The 22631-nt window shown below is 37.0% G+C and overlaps 1 protein-coding gene across 3 annotated transcripts in view; it reads right to left on the bottom strand.

The window, feature by feature from the left end:
- Positions 1-22631, bottom strand: part of Inpp4b (inositol polyphosphate-4-phosphatase type II B) — a 748293-nt gene that overhangs the window by 512952 nt on the left and 212710 nt on the right. The gene's annotated exons all lie outside the window — the stretch shown is intronic.

The following is a 22631-nucleotide window of genomic DNA, read 5'->3' as shown; positions in this document are numbered from 1 at the left end:
TTAAGAGCACATGGGACAGAGAGAATACCTAACTACCTTCAAAGGAACTTATATTGATAAGCTCACCCTAGAGTTTTGTCATCTAGCATGGAATCTGGAGACAATTAAGGGAGAGGCAGAACCTGTCTGCAGCTTTCACAAAGCCTTATGAATATGACAAGTAATTCCTTTTCAGTGCAATGAATTTTCTCTTCTCTCTTATTGCATAAACATACTGAAACCAGGTCAAATGTTGCATTTTAATACTGTGTTTCATTAATAAGTGCTTTTGATATTAAAGGTCAGAACTAGGGACTAACACATACACTAGTGGGCATGAGGATTGCTAGTGGAAAGACGGATTGACATCACAGAGCTTGTAAAGGACTGCAGTATTACAATAAATTGGAGGACGTTTTACTCAGGGAAGAGGCAACATGATATCGATGGTGTGTGCAGATGGAGAAGCATTCTGACAAGTGCTATTTAGACTGAGCCATAAAGAATATTTTATGAGCAGCAGCAGAGATATTTGGAGATTCTAAGTAAAGAAAGTGCATTAACAAAGGCTAAAAAATCAAGTGGAGAAAGGCTCAGACTACTAATATGAGATATGGTGGCCACATAGGATATGATAAAAGATGCAGTGAGAAGTGGAACCAGAAGCAGATTAAACCTTTAACCTATTGGCAAAGATAGAAGGTTTTTATCGCAATCATATGAGGAATAATGGCATATAAGTTTGTAGACATTTGAACTGAATGAGAGAACTCTTTTGTCACCATGAATTCACTCATTTTCTAGACAAAAATCTGTTATTATGCAGCTGGTAATTGATAGTAAGAAGGAAAAATGGTGAAAAGGATGAGTGATGTGATACATCATCTATTTGTGTACATGCATGCTTGTGTGTGTATTGTGTATATGTGGGTATAGATGTGAGTACCTGTGTGTATATCTGTGTATGTATATATATATATATATATATATATATGTGTGTGTGTGTGTGTATTTGTATGTGTGTGTAAGTATGTGTATATATGTGTGTATGTGTGTCTATATATGTGTATATATGTGTATGTGTATCTGTATATATACATATATATATATACATATATATGTGTGTGTGTGTATCTGTGTGTATGTATACATATGTACGTGTGTATGTATGTGTGTGTGTAGGTATAGGTGTATATATGTATGTATATATGTGCATATGTATGTTTGTGAATGTGTGTATATGTGTGTATATGCATGTATATCTGTGTGTTTGTATACGTATACATATATGTGTGTATGTTTATGAATGTATGGTTATGTATGCATGTGTATATATGTGTATGTTTATGTGTGAATGTGTATGTATGAATGTGCATGTGTGTGTACATGTGTAGGTGTATATAGAGTGAACAAAGGAATTCACAGGTATCTGCCTCTACCTTTCTCCCTTACAATAATATTCCTTAGTGAACCTCTGGGCTGGCAGCCAGCAAATCTAGCAATGCTCCCCTCTCAGCCTCCAGAGGCCTGGGTTTACAGGTGGCCATTTATAACTACATAAGCACTGAGTCCTCATGCTTGTGCAACCAATACTCCCTTAAGCTGAGCCATCTCTCCCTCTGCCATACTTAATTCATATAACCAGTTTCCTCAAAACTCACAGTTTTTGTCGGTTGCCTTTAAGTATACAGTAGTGGTGTTTGGTCTCAGTCGAAGTATGGTAAAGCTTTAAATTATACTGGAAAAATTGAAACTCTCTTAGAAATTGAATTTTACTATTAGAATAGTCATAAGTTTATTGAAGACATTTAATAAATAGTTAACAATGTCCTAAAAAGAAAACACTCAATCCCAATAACATGTTTTATGTTACCAAATATTTAAGGAGTAAATGATAAAAAATTTAACCATTCCTTCTGAAAAACAAAAACAGAATGATGTTTCGTTATTGTGTTATAATAGCATTATCTTAAATCAAAAACTAGATTAAAATATTGAAAAGGTAAACCATAAGTTAATAACTCTTATAATAGATGTGTAAAAATCTTCAACGAAATAGAAGTCAATCATATCTCACTATATACTAGGAATTATAGCCCGAGGGCAAATGACATTCATTTTATTATTCACACCTGAAAATCAATGTGACTTGTCATAGTAGCACAAGTCTAAGGTAAGAAGAAATCTTATCAACTGACATGAGTACAATGGCCAAGACAGAGACAGCACTTTGATGAGATCCAATCAAGGTTCACAAAAAAAACTTGGGTAAAGTTGTGTACAGAAGGCTTTGCTCACTTATCCTCAAACAACCTTCAACTACCATGCTGAGATTAAAAACAGGAAAATGGGTACCATTCCTTTAAGACATGGACAAAGACAAGTAGGTCCTCCCTTACAACACGGACTCAATTTTGTTCTGGAAGTTTCTGATTTAAGACAAGAATAGAGCTTTGTGTGTGTGTGTGTGTGTGTGTTTGTGTGTGTGTGTGTATGTGTGTGTCTGTGTATGTGTGTGTGTATGTGTGTGTATGTGTGTGTATGAGTGTGTGTGTGTGTGTGTGGTGTACATGCACATACACATGTATATGGAGTTTGTTAATTAATTATTGCTGTTTACATTTAAAATAGTTCTATTTAGAAAATGCCAAATTGTCAAGAATGTCACCTGAAATGTTAGAAGAACCATAGTTGCAGGATATGAGCTCCCACACAGTAAGTAACCAATAGCTTTGCTACATACTAGCAATTAGTAATTGGAATTTCAAGTGAAAAACAACTGTCAATTATAACAGCAAAAAAAAAAAAACGTGTACAAAATATTTCCAGGCTTTACATGCGTCAGTCTGTAAATATTTACTGAAATTAATTGTTACATTTAAATAAGTAGATATGTCATGATCGTAAATTAAAAGGACATAATATTTTAATTCTTCCAAATCAATCTACATACTTAGAAAAATTTTATAAAAATCACAGTTATCTGTTAGAGATACCAACTGACCCAAATGCTCTGGTAACAGAAGGTAATACTGAAATGTAGGAACAGAGCTAAAAGCTCCCTAAAAATAAAATTTTACTATTTAAATAATTTTCTGTGTATGAAAGGTACTGAATAAACAGCAAACTTCTAAAAAGACTCAAGACAAGACTACAGTCATAGTAGCGATACAAGACTGCTGTGAGAAATATCTGAGAATTTGTTGTATTTGAAAACTTGTCACCAAATTCACAATGATCTAGACCAGCACTTCCCAACCTGCACGACACTCACCCTTTCAAAAGCGTTGCCTAAGATCACTGTTAAACACAGATATTTACATTACAATTCATAACAGTAGCAAAATTACAGTTATGAAGTAGAAATGAAAGTAATTTTATGGTTGGAATAACCACAACATGTGGAACTGTATTTGAGGCTGGCCGCACTAGGAAGGTTGAGAAACACTGGTCTAGGTTTTTCCTCTTTTCTATTGAAACATTTGTAGTTTTGCATTTTACACTTAGGTTTATGGTTAAGTATAAGATTGTGTTCAATATTTAAACCAAGAAGTACTCAAAACATCAGAGGTTGAAGTTCATGACCTGCTAGCTCATGTGGAGCTAAGCATCATGATAGGGGAAGCATGAGACACAAAAGGCTGCTCATCCCATGGGGGTCAGGAAGTAGAGAATCAGAACCAAGGGCAGCGTGCGTATACTGGCTTCCTTCTACTTCTGCTTCATTCCACTCTGGCCACCAACCTACTTAGTAGAACGGGCCACATTCCTGGTAGCCCCTTCTCCATTACTCTCCCAGAATGTCAACCATGTCTAGAAACTTCTCAAAGACCTTTCTAGAAACTCATAGGAGTTCTGCAACATGATTGCATTGACAATTACAAATCAAAATCATCCACAGCCCAGAGCAGTCATATTTACTAGCAGTCATATTTAATGACAAAGGACTAGTAAAACAGATGAGTGTAAGTGAGCCTAGAGCCCAGAAAAAGAATCACATAAACACAGCTGACTCATCTTTGGCAAAAAAAAAAAAAAAAAAAAAAAGGTAATTCAATGGTGAAGGCATAGTCTCCCCAACCATTTGCCACAATACACACATATCCATATGCACAAAATGCATCTGGGTGAGGTCTCACACCCATGGCAAACCTAAATGCAAACCTGAACGTAGACTCCAAAACTCCCGAAGATCAAGAAACTATGGGAACAGATCTGGGTGACCTTGAATTTGGTGAAAAGTTTTAAGCAACAGTATGACTGTGAAAGAAAATGTGATAACTGGACATTGATAACTTCAAAGTTTCTCTGCAAAACATATGGTAAAGAGTTGCAAAAAAGGAGAAACTATTTGCAAAATATTGTTTCTGGATTACATCCAAAACATAAAAAATAATTTTCTTTAAAATTAAGCATGAGAAAAAAACTTCAGAATTAAAAATAGACTATCTTGTACGGATAACTTGCTAAACAAGATAAACTGCTTAAAATCATATATAAAATAACGAGCAAGATAATTTTCATTAGGGAATACAACTTATAGAAAAATGAGATATCACTGCAAATCTGATGTAGTGGTTAAAATCTAATAATCATAATGATGATTATAATAACTATTGTGATAAAGGTGCAGGCCAGCAGGACCATTCATTCCTTAGTGGTGAGAGTTCCACTACTCTGGGAGTTAATTTGACAATATGCTACACTGCTAGAGATAGCTTTGTCATACAACCTAGCAACTGTGCTCAGAAGCACTTACCAACCTGATGTGAAAACCTGTGTTTACCCGGAAACTCAATACATCATTTTTGTGCTGTGCATAATCAGCCACACTGGAATAAATTAAAATTTATTTCAATGGGAGAATATATAAACACACTCATTTGTAATGAAATAATACATTACACAGCAAGATGAAGGTTTTAAGTATTGGATAATTTAGGAGTCTTATTGCCAGTTGGAAGAGACCCATCTGAAAAAATTATGTGTCATTCTGGGGAAGATAAACTGATAAGCTGTGCAGATAGTTAAAGCCATAGTGCTAGAGACATGAGAGGAAGACTGACCAGGTGGAGCATGGGAGATTTCTAGAGGAATTAAATTATTTTGTAGAATGTTATTGTGATGGACATACTATATTATATCTTTCTGTAGGTCCATAGTTATTCACAACCCAAAGGGCAAACCTTGTCTGCAGATTTATTGTCAAATCCATTAGGACACCATGGGGGTCTCAAGATCAATGCAAACATAAAAAGCAAATCTAGTTGTACTTTGCCTATGTCAAACAATTGAACCAAAGGCCACAGGAGCTGAACATAAACACTGTACCCCAGCTGACAGACAATGTCTTCACTGGATTTCAGGTTTGCAATTCTGATACTACTATGCATAGAAGCCGGCACAGTAGAGCAGATGGTAAAAGCCAGTCTCCTTACTGTTGACAAGAAAACTCACAGATTATCCAAGTGCAGCAGTATGAAATCACATCAGTTAGCTAGAGTCTAGATAGGTAGATAAATTGTGTGTGTGTGTGTGTGTGTGTGTGTGTGTGTGTGTACAATTAACATAGTAAATAAGAGATGATAATCAAATATATTCATATTTACAAATATGAATGCATACACAGTTTCATATAAAACCGTGTGTTTCCTTGCTATGTCTATGGACAGGATCCATCTCCACTGACACTTAAGTAGCAACAAAGCCCACATGATGTCAAGTTCTGTTTTTCAACACTCCTCTTTAAGACAACAAGTAACAGAGTTCTTTGGGGACATGGGTAATTTTCTGGCTAAGAACATGGAATGCCAGAAACACAGGAAGTGTTCTTAAAGAAATACATGAGCCAAGAGAAAGCATGAGAATGCCCTAGATAAAACTCAATAGAAAAACATTTTTACAAAACGTCTAGTCTACACCATCAGAGTCATAAAAGCTAGGAGGTAGAAGAGCTCTATAAATATTTACTTTTCTGTTGAGAACAGTAAAAACTTTATTTCTAGTGAATCATTTGCTTCTCAGAAAAAAATCCTGTAAGGTAGATGCTATTTTTATTGTCATTCACAGAAAAAGCAATTTCACCAAGAATCATGTCTTATAACAGAGTTGAGAGTATGGTCACTTTATTGGCCGCATCCATTGACTAATGGCATGGGTCACATAATCATAGAGATGTTACATAACTGTTGATGGTACCACAGGTCTACTACAGAATAGAACAGGGCTTTCCCTCTGACTGTTATCTGTAAGAAATCTCAGGTCTTGTGGTTATAACAGTTTTCATTTGTTTTGTTGTTATTGTTGTTGTTGTTTTCCTTGAAATAAAATGTGTATATGGGTGTATTTTCTTCAATAAGTAACTGAATTGTTTTGAAGGCTGTCAGTGCCTACATTTTGTAGTGTGGGGTAGATTGTGCAGTCATTGCTGTCTCTCCCTGTAGAATCTCTTTCTAACTGTGCCTCTCTCTGCTATGAAAGAACCCTTAGATAGTACCCCTCAAGTCCCGCCCAATAGATATCTTCATACCAGCAGCCTGCACAACTGCAAACTAATGTGTCAATGACCAATGTCATGAACAATGGACCTTTTCTAGTCTCTCTTCTGTGGATGCTATTCTTCCTAGCTGCTTGATGGGGTAAAAAGAATTCAAGCTACTCAAAATGGTAGAAGATCCAAGACTAGATAAAGTGGTACTATTTGCTTTCATGATGGTGGAATAAATATAGATGTATAGAGTAGAATTACTTTAACAAAATTTATTAAATAAAGTTCAATATTCAAATGAGTTGTTAATTTTACTCCTGGCCAGCAGATATAAACAGAGGCACTGACTGAGCCTGGAGTCATCCCAGATATCACAGGTAAACTTAGAGATGGATAAGTGGAAACTCAGTCATCTGGTGGCTCCTTGCTTCCACACTTCCCTTCAGCAAACTTGGCATTTTGGCCACTTAGAATCACTTTCTATAGTATAAGTCTTCCTCCTCTTGTGTTTAGTTTGTTTTCTAACTCATCCCCTGACAATTTCATTCCTTCTGAGTCTGATGCATTTTCATCCGCACTCCATCATTCTCATCTACCCACATTTCCCACCAAAACCTTTCTCCCAATGGTCCTCCTTCCACTTTTGTGTCTTGATATTTAACCTATTGAGGCTGGTTGCCTGTACATAAATAGAAAGCTCATTTTTCTTTGTAAAAAATGTCCTTAATTTCCTTTCTTACCTGCCCTGTGACTCTGCTATTTATGTGATTTCTGATCTCCTGGGTGTGAAAAGGTCATACAACATGTGTTTGACCCATAATATGTGGGCATAGGATACTGTATAACAGGGGAGGACTGACTCTCAAAAGATGAAGCAGCTCCCTCCTCTTTCTAAATGCAAAAGATAAATAAATAAGTTTGGGGTTTGTTTTATTTTAATTCAACATAAAGTAACTGAAACTAATGCTTAAAACCAATCCATTTTCCTTTCTATAACTTTACTGACACTTCAATAACCACAATAGAAGCCATTTGGTATTTATTTAGGATGCAAGCTTTTTAAACCATGCTGGTTTTAAAACCACCATAACTCTCAATAAATGACCTGTCTACTCTCTCTAAAATGGGCAGCTCACCCTGACCTGCAGTTGCACAAACTAAAAGACATCATTCCCACCTTTTGTTCTCATTTTTAAAGTGACATCTGACTTGTTCTCAAATAAGGAGCATCTTTTTCTTTGTCCAGTTACAGTTCAGTCATTAAAACTGTTACCATGATGATGATGATGATGATAGTAATGGGCTGGAAGCTCACATGCTGTCACTCAGTGTTCACAACACCTAAGTGCATTATACTGTAGGAAGTGAGAGCCCTGCTTTGGCTTCACCCAATGGGAAGAAAAAAGACCAGCACTCTACTTTGAGATGTGATTGATAGCAAAAACCTAAAGGATTTCTTGCTTATTTTTTTAAATCTATTTTAATGTTCAAATTAAAAGGTTCCTGTTTCTTTAAAGGACCTTATTCTGATCCATGTCACGTGGATTCCATGGCTGTGTACATGAATAACAATGTACTAACAGGGCATCATACCTGTGGGTGTCACTACTACCCACATTTGCTGGCTATCAGGGCTAAAGAGTTCCTGAGCCTTATACCTTTCAGTAAAAAGCAGAGGGAAGAGTTGATACAAACTTAGCAGCATAGACAAACCAGGCCAGGTGATTTTCCCCCTGAACTGACTCAGAATCCTCTATATTTTAACTAGATAACCTCCTCCTGTGAGCGGATTAAAATTGGAAGGTGGTTGTCAGCAGGTTTCAAAGGCAGGCTTGATGCCATATAAATCCCTTTATCTGTAAGCATCTTTCCATTTGGGGAAAGTTAATGAATACAGTGATAAGTGTCATTTAAGAATCTCTGGTAACTCATTAGCAATTTTGTTCACAGTGTCTAAGGCCACCATGTCTTTCCTGAGACACAGAGGGCTGCAACTCACAAGACTCACAAACTCTCTGCTGAAAACAGGAATTTACATTCTGAAAACCAAATGTCCCCTACCTCCACAGTGAATTTAATGTGGAAATAGGACCTGCATGAAGAAGCACTAAGCAATTTTAAAATATCAGATTAAAACACAGCTGTTCAAATACATATTTTCAAACATTTTAGATCTTAAGAATGTTTGCCTAGAGGAAATATTTTCAATCATTTCTCATGTAATATTCTGGCCTTGAAAGTGCTAAAATTCCAGGAGGAAGCCATTGGCAATATTTCTGGTTATTAGAAAATGAAAAGTAAAATCAGATAACTCTGAATTCAGATCAACTTATAAAATGAGTCATTTTGAAAGTGTCAGGTTTGACTGTTAACATTTTATAAATCTTTTAGGAACTTGGAAATCACAGACAAATTCATAAACACAAAGAGAAGGAACGATTACAAGTTTGTAGTCCTTGCTTTGATGTTTTTCTCATTATAAGAGAGTGTGTTCTCACTATAGAATAATTAAAAGGGTAGAATATAAGCATATGTATCTATAATCTAAATAACAGCAATCTATATAATATTATATATCATGATTATTGAGTACCTTTATATCCTGTAATACTGATTTCAATCTTATATCTGAGACAATAAGTAAAATATCGTATATCCTGATCTATTTGTTCAATGTTCTGCATAAGTACTTCTCTACAATTTTTAACTAAAACAAACTGTACAAGAGGCAAAATTTAATCCTGTCTACTGGCCATGATGCAGATATTCCACAATCCATTTGATCATGTTTTTTGTTGGATATTGTAAACTGCATCTGAAAAACAAATAGCTTAATGAGATATAAAACTAACTGTAAAACTGAATATGTACAAATATGAAAACTGCTACATTCAATCTTTGATGTCTTACCATTAGGGAATTAGTTAACACACACAAAAAAATTCTATCGACTGTTGTGTCTATGTATATGTCAAGAGCTTCACAGATCAAGAAGTGTCCTGATCTGGCTGTCATACAGTGTGACAACACCCATGTCTGCTGGAGACCTCTTGCTGGCTACAAAATGTGAAATGAATTCTGGTTTGTCAGTTTCTTTTAAAATCAAACTAGAGAATCATTGAGTTGTTCTTCCAGGTGCAAGTGTACAAATGAAGTTTGATGTCAGTAGTGCAAGTTTCTGTCTGCAGGGTTCCTTTTTATACTATCCTCTCTTTTATACCTAAACATATTCTCATTCTGTACAAGTATTTATAGATAGCATGTTGCTTCTTAAGAAAATACATTCCAGATTCCAGAGAATCTGCCATTGAAAAATGCATCAGATTTTGGCCCAAGATTCTCCCTTTCCTGCTCAAATCTCATTGTCCAGCCAGAACTGTTGTCACTAATGTCAGACACAGAGAGTTCCCATCCCAGTCACCTGCCCAGTGTTTGCTCTCCTGCTCTCAGTGCCTATGAGTTGTATGTATATTCCAGTCACATATAAGAGCTCATCTTCCTGTTGTCTTTCTCAAAACATTACTCAGGTTTTATGGGAAGTCCCAATTTTTCTTTATGACTGCCTTTCAATTATGACTCTAGATTGAAATTTCATCTCCTTTGAAAAATATTGACCTACTACATTCTTTCTGCTTGTTCTGTGGTTTGACTCTTGACCTAGATTCTCCTCAAACTCCTAATGATTTTCTAGTAATAGCTTAATATGATTAACATCAAGGCCCCACAGCAATACGTGGAAGGTCAGAGCTTGCTGGGTCTGCCTTACCAGTTGTCAAAATGCTGATTTGATTCATTAGCCTAGTCTGGATAAGGCAATGATGCAGGTTGGAAGTCAACTAAGCTAACCTAAATGTTTCTGCTCAGAGGATTCAATATGATAGTACAAGCTGAGTATATGTGTTACCCTAAAAGGAAAACCCAGGTTTCTCTTCTTCTCTGGGTCTTTGTCTTTCCCTTTTTCCAGAGAGAATATTGTGCTCCACCTCACATTGTTGGATATTATATTAACTTAATGTGTTTGAAACTTCATTGACAGGTTTCTAAAACAAATACTTACCACATTGTTCCCAAAAGGCAATTTTTTGTTCATAAAAATTATGATCCAAAATGTTCGTTCACAAAAATAAAATCTCATGTGGAGGACCATCTATAAATATCAGTGGTGCTGATGACTTCCTAAAAGCCACTTATCTGCTTAGCTGCACTTATTATTCTAATTTCACACATACTCATTTTCTCTTGAATAGGAAAAATGTTTCTTGAAGAGTCAACTGTTCTCCAAACGCTTTGATACTGCTGGTTTGCTTGCTCACTTCACACAACACCCCCAAGCACCAGCTGAAGCAAGAATGGAATTATAAAGCATCAAGAGCTCTGAATGTAAGAGGCCCCAACTAGGGCACTGTGTGAAGTCCTGCTAGGATGTTGGAAATGAGTCCTTTCAAGGGCAGATATAATAAGCACTGCCTAAATCTTGGAATTTTGCATTCATGATGTGACAGGGGAGACTACAAAATGGTCATTTTTATTTTAGATAGTAGAAGATGTCAGAGCCATATGTACCTGGCTACTACCACATTTGGCAGCTCCATTCTAATATACTCAACCAAGAACACAAAGGATAATATGCTAGTCAGCTGTATACCACTATGTTAAAATCTCAAATAGAAAGAATAGAAAGGAGGGAGGCTTATTTTGGACTGCAGTTTTGAATTGCTCAGTCTGAATTGATTGATGAATTGCTGGGGTCTTATCAGGGCAGAGTATCATGAGAGCAGTCGGTGAAAGGCAGAGCAGGCTGCTCAACATGGATGTCAGCAAGCTCAAAAACAGAAATGAGGGTGAAACAAACTCTTTCCTTCAAATAGATGCCCCACTTATGTCTAATTTCCTATCAGGTCCACTAGCCTAGGATCTTATGAATGCATTAATGCACTGAAGAAAGCAGGCTCATGATCCTCACTTCATCAAAAGCCCTACCTATAAACATTTCTGCATGCCAATTAAGTCTTTAACATGTGAATTCTCAGGGAGCCAACTTATAATGAAACGACAAGAGATAAATACAAGATTCGGAATAAAGTGACAATTACTTTAAATTCCTCTCCTATCATGTTGACATCACTAGGCAAATGAAACAGATTCTCATATTACTTCTTGCAGATCAAGTGAAACAGAAAGAGAGAGAGAGAGAGAGAGAGAGAGAGAGAGAGAGAGAGAGAGAGAGAGAGAGAGAGCGAGCATGTATCTTTATACTATGCCAGCTAGAATAAAAGTTGTATTTTAGCCTTCTTAACACTGAAGTTCCAGCCCCTGTGATAGAAGCCCCTGTGATAGAACCAGAAATAACATGAGAGGCACCTGGAAATTTTTCTGAACCAAATCTTTGGTCTTTTTCCTTTAATTTTCCTTCTGGCTATTGAGAACATTGGCTGAAGATCCAGGCACTTAGTTAGGTGATGAAATAAAAAAATTCAGTGTTGAATGAAAGTTCAATATAAATGAGTTTTTCTCTGATGACATCATAGAACTACCCAACAGTTTCTCACTGTCAGTCTCCAAATTTTACATGAAATAGAAATAAAATTGTATGTAATTAATACACTATTATTGTATTAATTTCTACAACAAATAACTAAACGAGAGCTTAATTTATACATATTTGTTAAGAGCATATGTTATTAGATATAAGCTAACATAAGTAAAGGCTCCTATTTCCCACATGAAAATCATATTATATATAATAGAATAAAGTGGGCATAAAAATAGTGTAGCATATTTATTATATGCTACAATGACAAACATCTTTATGTTGATTCAATTTTATGACTGGCTATCACATATATGGCATAATAATAGAACTAATAGTTAGAGGAGCTATGACTGAAGACGTCTGGGAAAGCTAAAATTATATATACTTGTATATATAAATGTTCATAAGATTCCTGAATTTTTTGCAAAAATAATAATTTGTGTCTAGATTCTCATGCCCTCCCATTGCAAAGAAAATATGCTAAGATGTTGTCATCTATTTTATATACTAAAAGTGTGGTCTAGAAAAAGCATTAAAATTCATTAATATTGTATGGTTGACAGCAGTTAGGTTCAGTTGCAAGCTAGTTATTTAGCCCCATGCATCAGTCTCATGATTTACAATATCCAAATCCATACCCTGATCAAACTGTAAATATTCATAGGTCACGAACCTTAAGGTTGTTTACAAACTGGAATCTTCCAAGCCACATACACAAATTAAGATCCAAATTTCTACTGCACAATGTTAAAGTTCTTTGTAAATGAAAACTCATGTTCAAACTCAGTGGTAGTGATTACAGAAAGGGGAAGGGCAAATGACAGTCTGATTGGACCAAAGCATGTGCCTGCTGGAGCTCACACTCCTGACTTAACCATCTCTCTTCCTCAGACAGGACCTTTCTTTGAAGTCATGTGCTGCTAGCCTGCCAGAGGTTTTATGAGTAGAGCTTTTGACTCTATTGAAAAACCAGGCACTAAAAGGGAGAGATTGTACTCAGTCCCAGGATATGGAGATATAAATGCTGAGGCATCCTTCACTCTAACTCATGTACTTATACTTGATGTGCATCCATCTTCTTGCAGGTTATGCTGCCTTTGTTACAGCAGATAAGAAAGCAATGTTCATGACAGAGACTACTGTGTGCTGTCCAGAATAACCTTTCCTCCCTGCAGCAGGAAGAGAGTAACATCAAGAGACAGCAGATAGCTACACTTGGACTGGTGTCTAAATGTCTCTCAGGTGAAATGAGGCTAAAGAACAACTAGAGGTGGCTTTGACACTAATTTCATAAGGTTTTGTCTGTGAGACAAATGGAAAGATGGTACTCTTCCAGAGGCTGAATGAGTATTTATTACTCAAGAACAATGTCTCCTGGAATTCAGAAGAACCAGCACAGAAGGGAAAATGGCCTGGATGAAATCATCTGATAAATTAGTCAACTGCATTGCAAGTCTTACAGAGCACCCTGGACAGAGGGCTCACTTATTCTTCATCTTGCCAGGCCATAGGGACCACATTAATGCATTTTCTAGACAATGTGAGGAAGGAAACAGCATGGGAGTTGGATTTCCCAGATCCCTTATCATTTCTTACATTTTATATTCTCCTTTTGAAATAGACTACCCCAAATTATAATAACTTGTTAAATAAACTGTAATATTTCAAAAATAATATGAGAAATACATGAAAGTGAAAGACACGGAGAAAAGCTAATAAATACCATCCTCTGGCCTCAGTACAAGCACTGCAATCATTAACTTAACTGCAGTCAGTTCTATTAGGTATGCACATGACTTGGTCTACCAACAATCAGTCATGGAATGTGATGCGGCTTCGGGGAACACATTCTTTACTGCTGAACCATTGGCCACTCAGATTCTGGGAGAGGAAAGTCACTGTTGTGGTTGTACTACTGAACCAAACAGGCTGCAACAGATAGCTCCAAACCAATGAACCAATGGTCAAATCAATGGCACTGGGTGCCCTCCTCGGTGGATCACAAAGCAAAATGTGTGTGTGTGTGTGTGTGTGTGTGTATATATATATATGAGAAAGATTTGTGAGAAATTGATGGACAGGAGTCATGGGGACATAGAAGAAAATGGAGATGGATAGTTGTCAACATGCATTATGTACATGTATGAAATTAAGTGCAAATTTAATTAAGTTTTAAAAACTGTCAACATGAGAGAAGAAGCATTGTGGCACCTGTCATATAGTGATGGATGGTCATTCCAATCATGCTTTCTAAAGGAAATCAAAGGAGATATGATTTCATACACTCTTTGTGATGAAGTAGTATTTCCAATGGGTACACTGAACATTTGATATTTTAAAAATTAATATTGTTAAAATGCTCATGCACTCAATATAATTTGACAGATTCAATCCAATACCTATCAGAATTCAAGTGACTTTTTCTATAGAAATACAAAAAGAGCACCTAAAAATAATACATGTATACAAAAGATTCAAATAGTCTTGGCAATCTTAAGAACACAAAAGGTTGAGGTATTGCACTTCCTGACATTAAAATATATGATAATACTATTGCAATTAGAACAGCATGATGCTGCCCTAAAGACACAGATATGCCAGATGTGGAACAGAATAAAGTTATATAAACACACACATATATGATCAAATGATCCTTGACAGAGTATCAGCACTATAGAGTGGGGAGAATAAGCTTTTCAGTAAATAGCTTGGGAAAGTAGGCACATGTACATGGAAGAATGAGGTTGGACCCCATTCTTGTGCTATACACAAAAATCAACACAAAATGGATTAAATACTTTAAAAATAAAACATAAAAATAAACAATTCATAAACAAAGAACAAGGGAGAGCTTTCATGACACTGACCTTAATTAGTGCTTCTTGGTTATGAGAAAATCAAGACAAATAATATTGTAAATTAGTAGTAATATATCAAACTGCTGCACTGTAAAAATAACTTTTATTCACCTGCTGTAATTGTCGTTGTAGAGGTTCACTGCCTCCATCTGCTAACCTAGGGCATCCTGGAAGCTGCTAGCATCCTTACAATCTAATCCAAGCCTCGAATGTTTTCAGCCTCTGTGCCTTACTGCTGAATAATCTCACTCTTTTTTATTCCTTCTGAACTTTGCCTGGCTGGTCATCTCAGCTGTTCTCACTGCAAACTCCTCTCCAGGCTAACCCATTCAAACTGGCTTCTTTCAGCTTCTGACTGAACTCTTCTACCTTGGCCTCATACTAACTTTGAAAATCTGTTCTAATCTTCTGGTTACTTTTTGTTCTCTCACTCATTCTGTCTTCACCTGTGCCTAGCTTGTATTCTTTCTGAAACCTTTGTCTATACTACTGTCTTGGTAAATCTGCCTGCCCTCTCTCCTTTTTCCCCTTTTCACTGCTTTCTCTTAAGAAGCCTCTCTTTTCTCTCTGTTCTTGTGAGAGTTGGACATATATCCTAGTCTGTCAAATCTTTCTCTGATTCATGACTTTTTCTGCCTTTACATTAGATATCACTTTCAACCATGAGAGCTTCTTTCTACAACTAACTTCATCTTCATTGTTTGGAATTAAAGGTGTATGCTAAGGTCACGTCTGTATTCCAGCTAGAGTAGCCACGTTGCTGGATTAAAATCCCTCTACACTGCACAGTTAAGGGGGAAAAAACTAAACTAGAAGGCAACCAGTAGAATGGGAGAAAGAATCCCCCAATGTCTACCTGAGGTCCAAATACAAAGAGAAAACAGGGGTGGGCATAAACTCCAGATCTTATACAATTGTCAATCAAATTGGATGGACTTTTCCCTCGACAAATGATATACAAGTAAACAACAGAATGTACAAAAATATGCTCAGATTCACTCAGCATAGGAAAAATACATAGGGCTTCACGCTTGTTAAGATGGTCATTGTTAAAATTTTAAAAAGAAACTAAAGCACATGTTAGTGTTGAAGAAACTGAAGCCCCAGTATATCCTGATGTGAAAGAACACAGCATACCCACAGTGGAAGAAGGTACTGATGTGTGGGTGGAGTGGTCTGCATATCATACAAAATAGACAAACCACATGATTCCACGTCTACCCAAAAGACTTTGAACCAGGATTAACAAAAGCTCTATGAACTTACACATTCATTTCAGCATTGTTGACAGCAACCTTGATATGATAGTAGCCTCAATTCGTATGAAAGACAAATGACGAAGCAAACGTGTACACAACACACCAGAATGTTATTCAAGCTTTAAAAGAATATAGACCTGTCATAATTAATAATATGAATATACCTTGTGGACACCGTAAATAAAATAATCTAATAACAGGAAGATCACTATTAGCAATACCATTTAGATGGAGTTATAAAATAGCTTAAATACAGAGGCCAAAAGTATAATGGGCAAGGGGACAGGAGAAATGGGGTAATAGTAAATTGCATCCAATGAAAGAAAATGTTCAGTTAGATAAAAACATAAGTTCTATAGATTTCTCTGTACAATAGGGCAACTATGGCTAACAGTACTGCTTTGTGCACTTTCAAATTCATTAAGAAGTAAATTCCAGGTTTATGGAGATAGCTCAGTGAGTAAAGTGTTTGCCTTCCAAACAGAAGGGACTGGGTTCAATCTACACTTGACCCAGCCTACATTAACAAGAACAAGAAAATGGGCATGTTGGCACATATTTTAAGCTATTTGCTGGGTTGAAACAGAAGGATACCTAAGTTCAGACCAAAAACCAAAACAAAGCACATTGATGGATCCTGTCTGAGGAATGAAATCCACCCAAGGCTGTCTTCTACCTCCACTTGTATGCACCCAGAGGCTGTGTCTCAGGAGTAAACCACCAGGAAATGGAAGAAAAAAACAAATGTCTTTAGTATTTAGAATAAAATATTATTTCTGAAATGTTCAGTCTCACAGGATGTAACACTGATTCACAGTTATAGATTCTGCGATAGAAGGAGGAAGATTTAAAAAACACACACACACACACACACATTTTTAAAGGCTGAGTCAGTCCCACTAAATTACAGTGAATTTTTACCAATGGAGTGTTCTTCCCATTTCACTCAAATTTACTTTCTGTCATTTTCTCACATTTATTTGTATCTCTGGGTTTAACCTTCTAATCTTATTTGTTAAAGATCCACTTAAGACATTCCTTCTCTGGGAGCCCACTGAGATGATGAGGTTTCTCAGTCTAATTGTGTTGGTGGCTGTCTACACTGTGTTAAAATTCATAAAACTACACACCACAAAAATAAAAACTTAAAAAGCCCTTAGTGCTACTATGCTCTTGCATAGTCTATTTGAATTTTTCATACTATAATTTCTGTTAGTTTCAGCACAAAGTTAAGAACACAGGCAGAACATTTTAATCCGTGCCCATAATCATGGCTTCTGTTTTGTTTGGTGGCTTTCAGCATCCTACACAATTTCTTATGGGTTAAAAGGCAGCCAGTGTCCCGCCCAGGTCTTGAGCTGCTGGGCAAGGCAGAACGCGGAAGTTGTGACTGCACCACCCCATGCAGATGCAGGACAGGGATCAGGCTGTGAGATGCTGTAGGATCCCGCTCCAGGGGTGGGGGGGCACAGTCTAATGTCCCCGTGGACTTGGCAGAGTTGGCTCGGAGTCCCGGCCAGCATGAAGGCTGAGCATGACAGGTCCTCAGACTCTTGGGCACCACAGATGTCGCTGGATGCAGCAGAAGTGCTGAGAACAGAGTGGTGGCCCGCAGGTTGGATATAGCCAGGGTGAAGGGAAAAGGGCAGGAGGAGGGCTCTGGCTGGGTCCTGTGGGGAGGAGAGACTCCTTGGCTTGGCTCAGCAGTGATGGTGACCATTGCTGGGAGTGCAGAGAGGCCTCCTGAGGGAGATTAGACACTGCTCTTTAGAGAAAAACCTGCTCCATTGTTTCCCACAGTGGATCCAAATAAGAGACAGTCCATGGTTTTAAAGCATTTATTGTCATGGTAGATAATTCTGATAAGTGGAACTGTACCCCATTTTTCTCAGGGCAAGCCTGAGGTTAAATATTTTTTGCAGGGAGGAGTGTCTGGGAAGGGGAGCTTTATTGACTAAGCCCTTCAGACCTTTAGGTGCCTCATTAAAATGGAGATCTGTCTTGAGGCTAAGTGATCTGTGGTCACATCCTCTACCTGTGGAGGGCTTGAGGCATTCCCTTACATGACTGATGTCCACAGACCCATGAAGTGGAGAGCTGTGGCCTCCTGTCTGGAACCTGTGTCTAGGAGTGTGGCAAAACACCTACTGTCCCTTGCAGGCTACTGTCACCTTCTGGGTCACTGGGGTTTTAAACCTAGCTCAACCAGAAACCAGGCTGCCTCTCACAGTCCCACAATTTTTCTCTAACATCAAATATAAATGTGTAATAAGGTAATGAGGGTGAAGTATGAATTTCTTTCCCCCTATATTAAGCCTGCTCACCAATTTAACAGCAGACAAATAAACAATGTGGATCAACTAAGAAATTAGAAAACTGTATTAATTTCATTCAGTGCCATTATAGCTTGTGGTAAAGCCAACAATGATTACAACTATCCACCAACTGTACAGTCCTTGCACAGTAGATTCAGCACTGAACATGTATCAACTACAACTAGTTCTACCTTGCAAGAGACAAGAGAACACTTTGGATGACATTGTCTGTAGGCATATATTTTCACAGCCTACTTCAATAAGGGTTCAACATCCATTCTAGCCCACCATTCACCAGAAGTAGTGGAAAAGAAAGATTATTAGAAGTATAATTATTAGAATACAGGGGAAGTGGACATGTTTAGAAATAGTCCTTTGGGGGTGATTGCAATCTTCGTTGTTCTCAGTCCAGTCCTCTAACAAACACCAAACACGAATCAGCAGGAGTCATTCAATCCAGAAGAAACTGCAAGACTTGTCAACTGGCCCAAGTCCACAGAATTGACAAAAAAAGAGCAGTATCTTCACGAGAAGTTCTTTTGTGAGTTTCTCTCCACAATCACCACAAGCTAAGCTCATCAATGCCATGTAAGGCAAACCAATTTATGTGCATCATTAGTGAAGTCTAGTGATGCAGAGCAAGGCAAGTCAACACTCCAGCTCCCACTGTCTGAGGGGGCACATTTGCATTCTTTCTAAACATCACGTGTACTTTCTCATTTCTGCTATAGCAAAACATCCTTTCATCTGTGCCTGCTTCATTAAAATATTCTTTCACACCTTTGCTTTAGCAAAACATCCTTTCACTTATGTGCCCCAGCAAAACATCATTTAACGTAACTGACTTTCCAAAGAAACCAGAAGTTTTCATTTCAATTGTTTGTACTTCTACAATATTGGCATATGTATGGGTCCTAGCATTGACGTGGTCAACGGACCATGTGTTATTCCAGTACTACTCGATGGAATTTAAAGTGCAACTTTACTCCTCACTCCTAAGATCTGTCAAGCATCTCTCAACTTATTTCACACTGATAAATAGGAAGACCATCTCTACTAGGCTATACAACTCTATGGATTTATATGATAATGATACTCATAAAATATATAACTAACATACTATGTTTTCCATATCCACAACTCCATTCTAAGCACTATTGCATAGCATAACCCACCTGTATTTAACAACTAAAAACTTCTATAAATCAGTACTATTATTTCCCTTCTGTCATAGGTAGGAAAGCTGAGAGGAAATCAACATCCCACCTTTTCAGATATATATATATATATATATATATATATATATATATATATATATATATATATATATAGAGAGAGAGAGAGAGAGAGAGATTCATATATCTGTATCTATATCATCTATATCTATCTATCTCTATCTCCATCTCTATCTCTATATCCTTCTTTTTATTCCTTTATGTGTTCTCCAGGTGAAATCCTGGAACTTGTGTATGCTGGATAACAACTCAATTGGGCTGTATCCACCTCTATTTTTCCAATTTTTAAATTGGGACACAAAATCTGGCTAAGTGTCCCCAGGCGAGCTTTGAACTCTCTTTACAATTCAGGTCTTAAACTTGTGATCGTCCTGCTTCTGTCTTCCAAGTGGCCAGAATTACAGGTCTAACAACATTATGTAATTAACAAAGGCCATATGTTAATTGATTGAAAACTGAGAACTGAGGTTCACTATACCCACTCCAGAGTCTACTACCTTAACACCAGCATTACCTTAATTAAGCAATTCAGCACAGTATACATCTCCATTTGTAGCTGTGGCCATAACTGCAGTATTAATATTTTGTATGGACTTCCAATAAGCTGCATATTGTCCAGGGCTGTAAATGTTAATGAAGTAAATAAAACTATTTTGCCAACACTTCATTTTTGTCGCATTTTTCTTTTAACAACGCAATAAAGATGTAAAGTGTTAATGTCCTTCCCATTCATCAAAAAATGAAACTTCCACTGTAAAAACATCCCATCGCTTACTCTCTCTTTCTCTCAATCCAGAGCTCTAGATGGAGATGTCCACCTACATTCTGACATTTCAAGATTTATATCATCCTGAACATACTGGATATAGCAAAAACTAACTGAATGCATAAAAGAAATGGGGCATAAAACAGAGCGAAGTGGAAGATTTGAGCTCATTCTAGTGAATGAATTGTCTTCCCTTCAGAAGAGACATGAGGAAGGGACCCAAGGGAGGAAAAAGAAAGGAAGGGGGTGTAGTGGGTTGGCCTGATGCTTCTTAGATTCTAATGCTAATACCAGGCCCCCAAGACTAACCAGAGATGAGAGAGTCCACACTTAAGATGATAAGTGACCCTGCCCCCAAGATATTTCTGATTGGTAAATAAAATTGCCAACAGTAATAGCTGAGCAGAAGAGACATAGGTGGGCTTGAGGTTGGAAGAGAACCACAAGGGAAGAAGAACAAGGGAGAAGCTGCCATGGGTAGGGAGCCAAGAAAACACAGCCCTAAGTGTTGGCTAATTGGAGTTAAGAGCAGCCCAGATGAAACATAGTAAATAATAAATAATAACTTGGAGTTATCTATAGAAAAGTAGATTCTAACAGCATAGAGGCTAAGTATCTGCCCAATCATGTGTTGTTGAAGGCTTATTGTAAATATAGAGCCTGAGTATATGTGTGTGTTTTTATCCTGAAACTTAAATGATCTAAGGCAGGGTAGAAACCCCAGTGTGGAATTAAAGAACTTCTATAATAGAAATGGAGAAGAGAAAGAATCAGACAGAAAAGATTGTTGGACCAAAGCAGGGTAGGAAAGGGAGGCAGGTAGTAGCACACATTCCAGAACATCAGTGGTGGCTCAGGAGTAGAAACTGAATGGCACAAAAGACGAGGTAGGTCTCCTTTCAAATGAGAGCCCTATTGCAGCAATGTCCTTAAAACTAGTTCCTGTTCTTCCACGTGAAGTTGAGTATTGTTCTTTCAAGGTCTGTAAAGAATTGTGTTGGAATTCTGATGGGAATTCTGTTGAATTTATAGATTGATTTTGATGAGATGGCCATTCTTACTATTGTTAATCCTACTGATCCATGAGCATGAAAGATCTTTCCATTTTCTGATGCTTCTTCAATTTCTTCCTTGAAAGATTTGAATTTCAGGTTATACAGGTCTTTCACTTCCTTGGTTAGAGTTACTCTGAGATATTTTATAATATTTTTGGCTATTGCAAAGGGTATTGTTCCCCTTATTTCTTTCTTACCCCATTTATCATTTAAGTACTATATTGACTAGATAGGGAGAGAGTGGGCAGCCTTGTCTAGTCCCTGGTTTTAGAGGGATTGCTTCAAGGTTCTCTCCATTTAATTTGATGTTGGCTGTTGGTTTACTGTATATTGCTTTTATTATGTTTAGGTATGTCCCATGGATTCATGGTCTCTCTAAGACTTTTAACATGAAAGGGTGTTAGATTTTTCAAAGGCTTTTTCAGTACCTAATGAGATGATCATGTGATTTTTTTCTTCAAGTGATTTTATATAGTGGATTATATTGATGGATTTTCATATTTTGAACTATCCCTGGATCCCTGGGATGAAGTCAACTTGATCTTCATGGTAAATGATGTCTTTGATATGTTCTTGGACTTGGTTTGGGAGAATTTTATTGAGTATTTTTTCATTGATATTCATAAGTGAAATTACTCTTGTGTTCTTTCTTTTTGGGTCCTTGTTGGGCTTAGGTATCAGAGTAACTGTGGCTTCATAGAATGAATTAGGAGGGCTATGGATTAATTTTAGTTAATTTTGTATTCAGTGACTTTGTAGCAGGATTTCTCTGATAGAATTTTCTGGGTAACTTATGTATACTACCAAATCATTTGCAAATGCTGATACTTTGATTTCTTCCTCTCAAATTTGTATCCCCTTGGTCTCCTTAGGTTATCTTATTGCTCTAGCTAAAACTTCAAGTACTATATTGAAGAGATATGGAGAGGGTGAATAGCCTTGTCTTGTCCTTGATTTTAGTGGAATTGCTTTAAGTTTCTCTCCATTTAATTTTATGTTGGCTATTGGCTTGCCATATATTGCCTTTGTTGTGTTTAAGTATGCACCTTGTATCCCTGATCTCTCTAAGCCTTGTTTTTTTTTTTTTTTTTTTTTTTTTTTGGTTTTTCAAGACTGGGTTTCTCTGTATAGCCCTGGCTGTCCT

Source organism: Mus caroli, chromosome 8 (genome assembly GCF_900094665.2).
Source record: "Mus caroli chromosome 8, CAROLI_EIJ_v1.1, whole genome shotgun sequence".
In the NCBI taxonomy this organism is placed as follows: domain Eukaryota; kingdom Metazoa; phylum Chordata; class Mammalia; order Rodentia; family Muridae; genus Mus; species Mus caroli.
The sequence above is the reverse complement of the archived record's forward strand: the minus strand, read 5'-3'. Positions and strand labels throughout refer to the sequence as shown.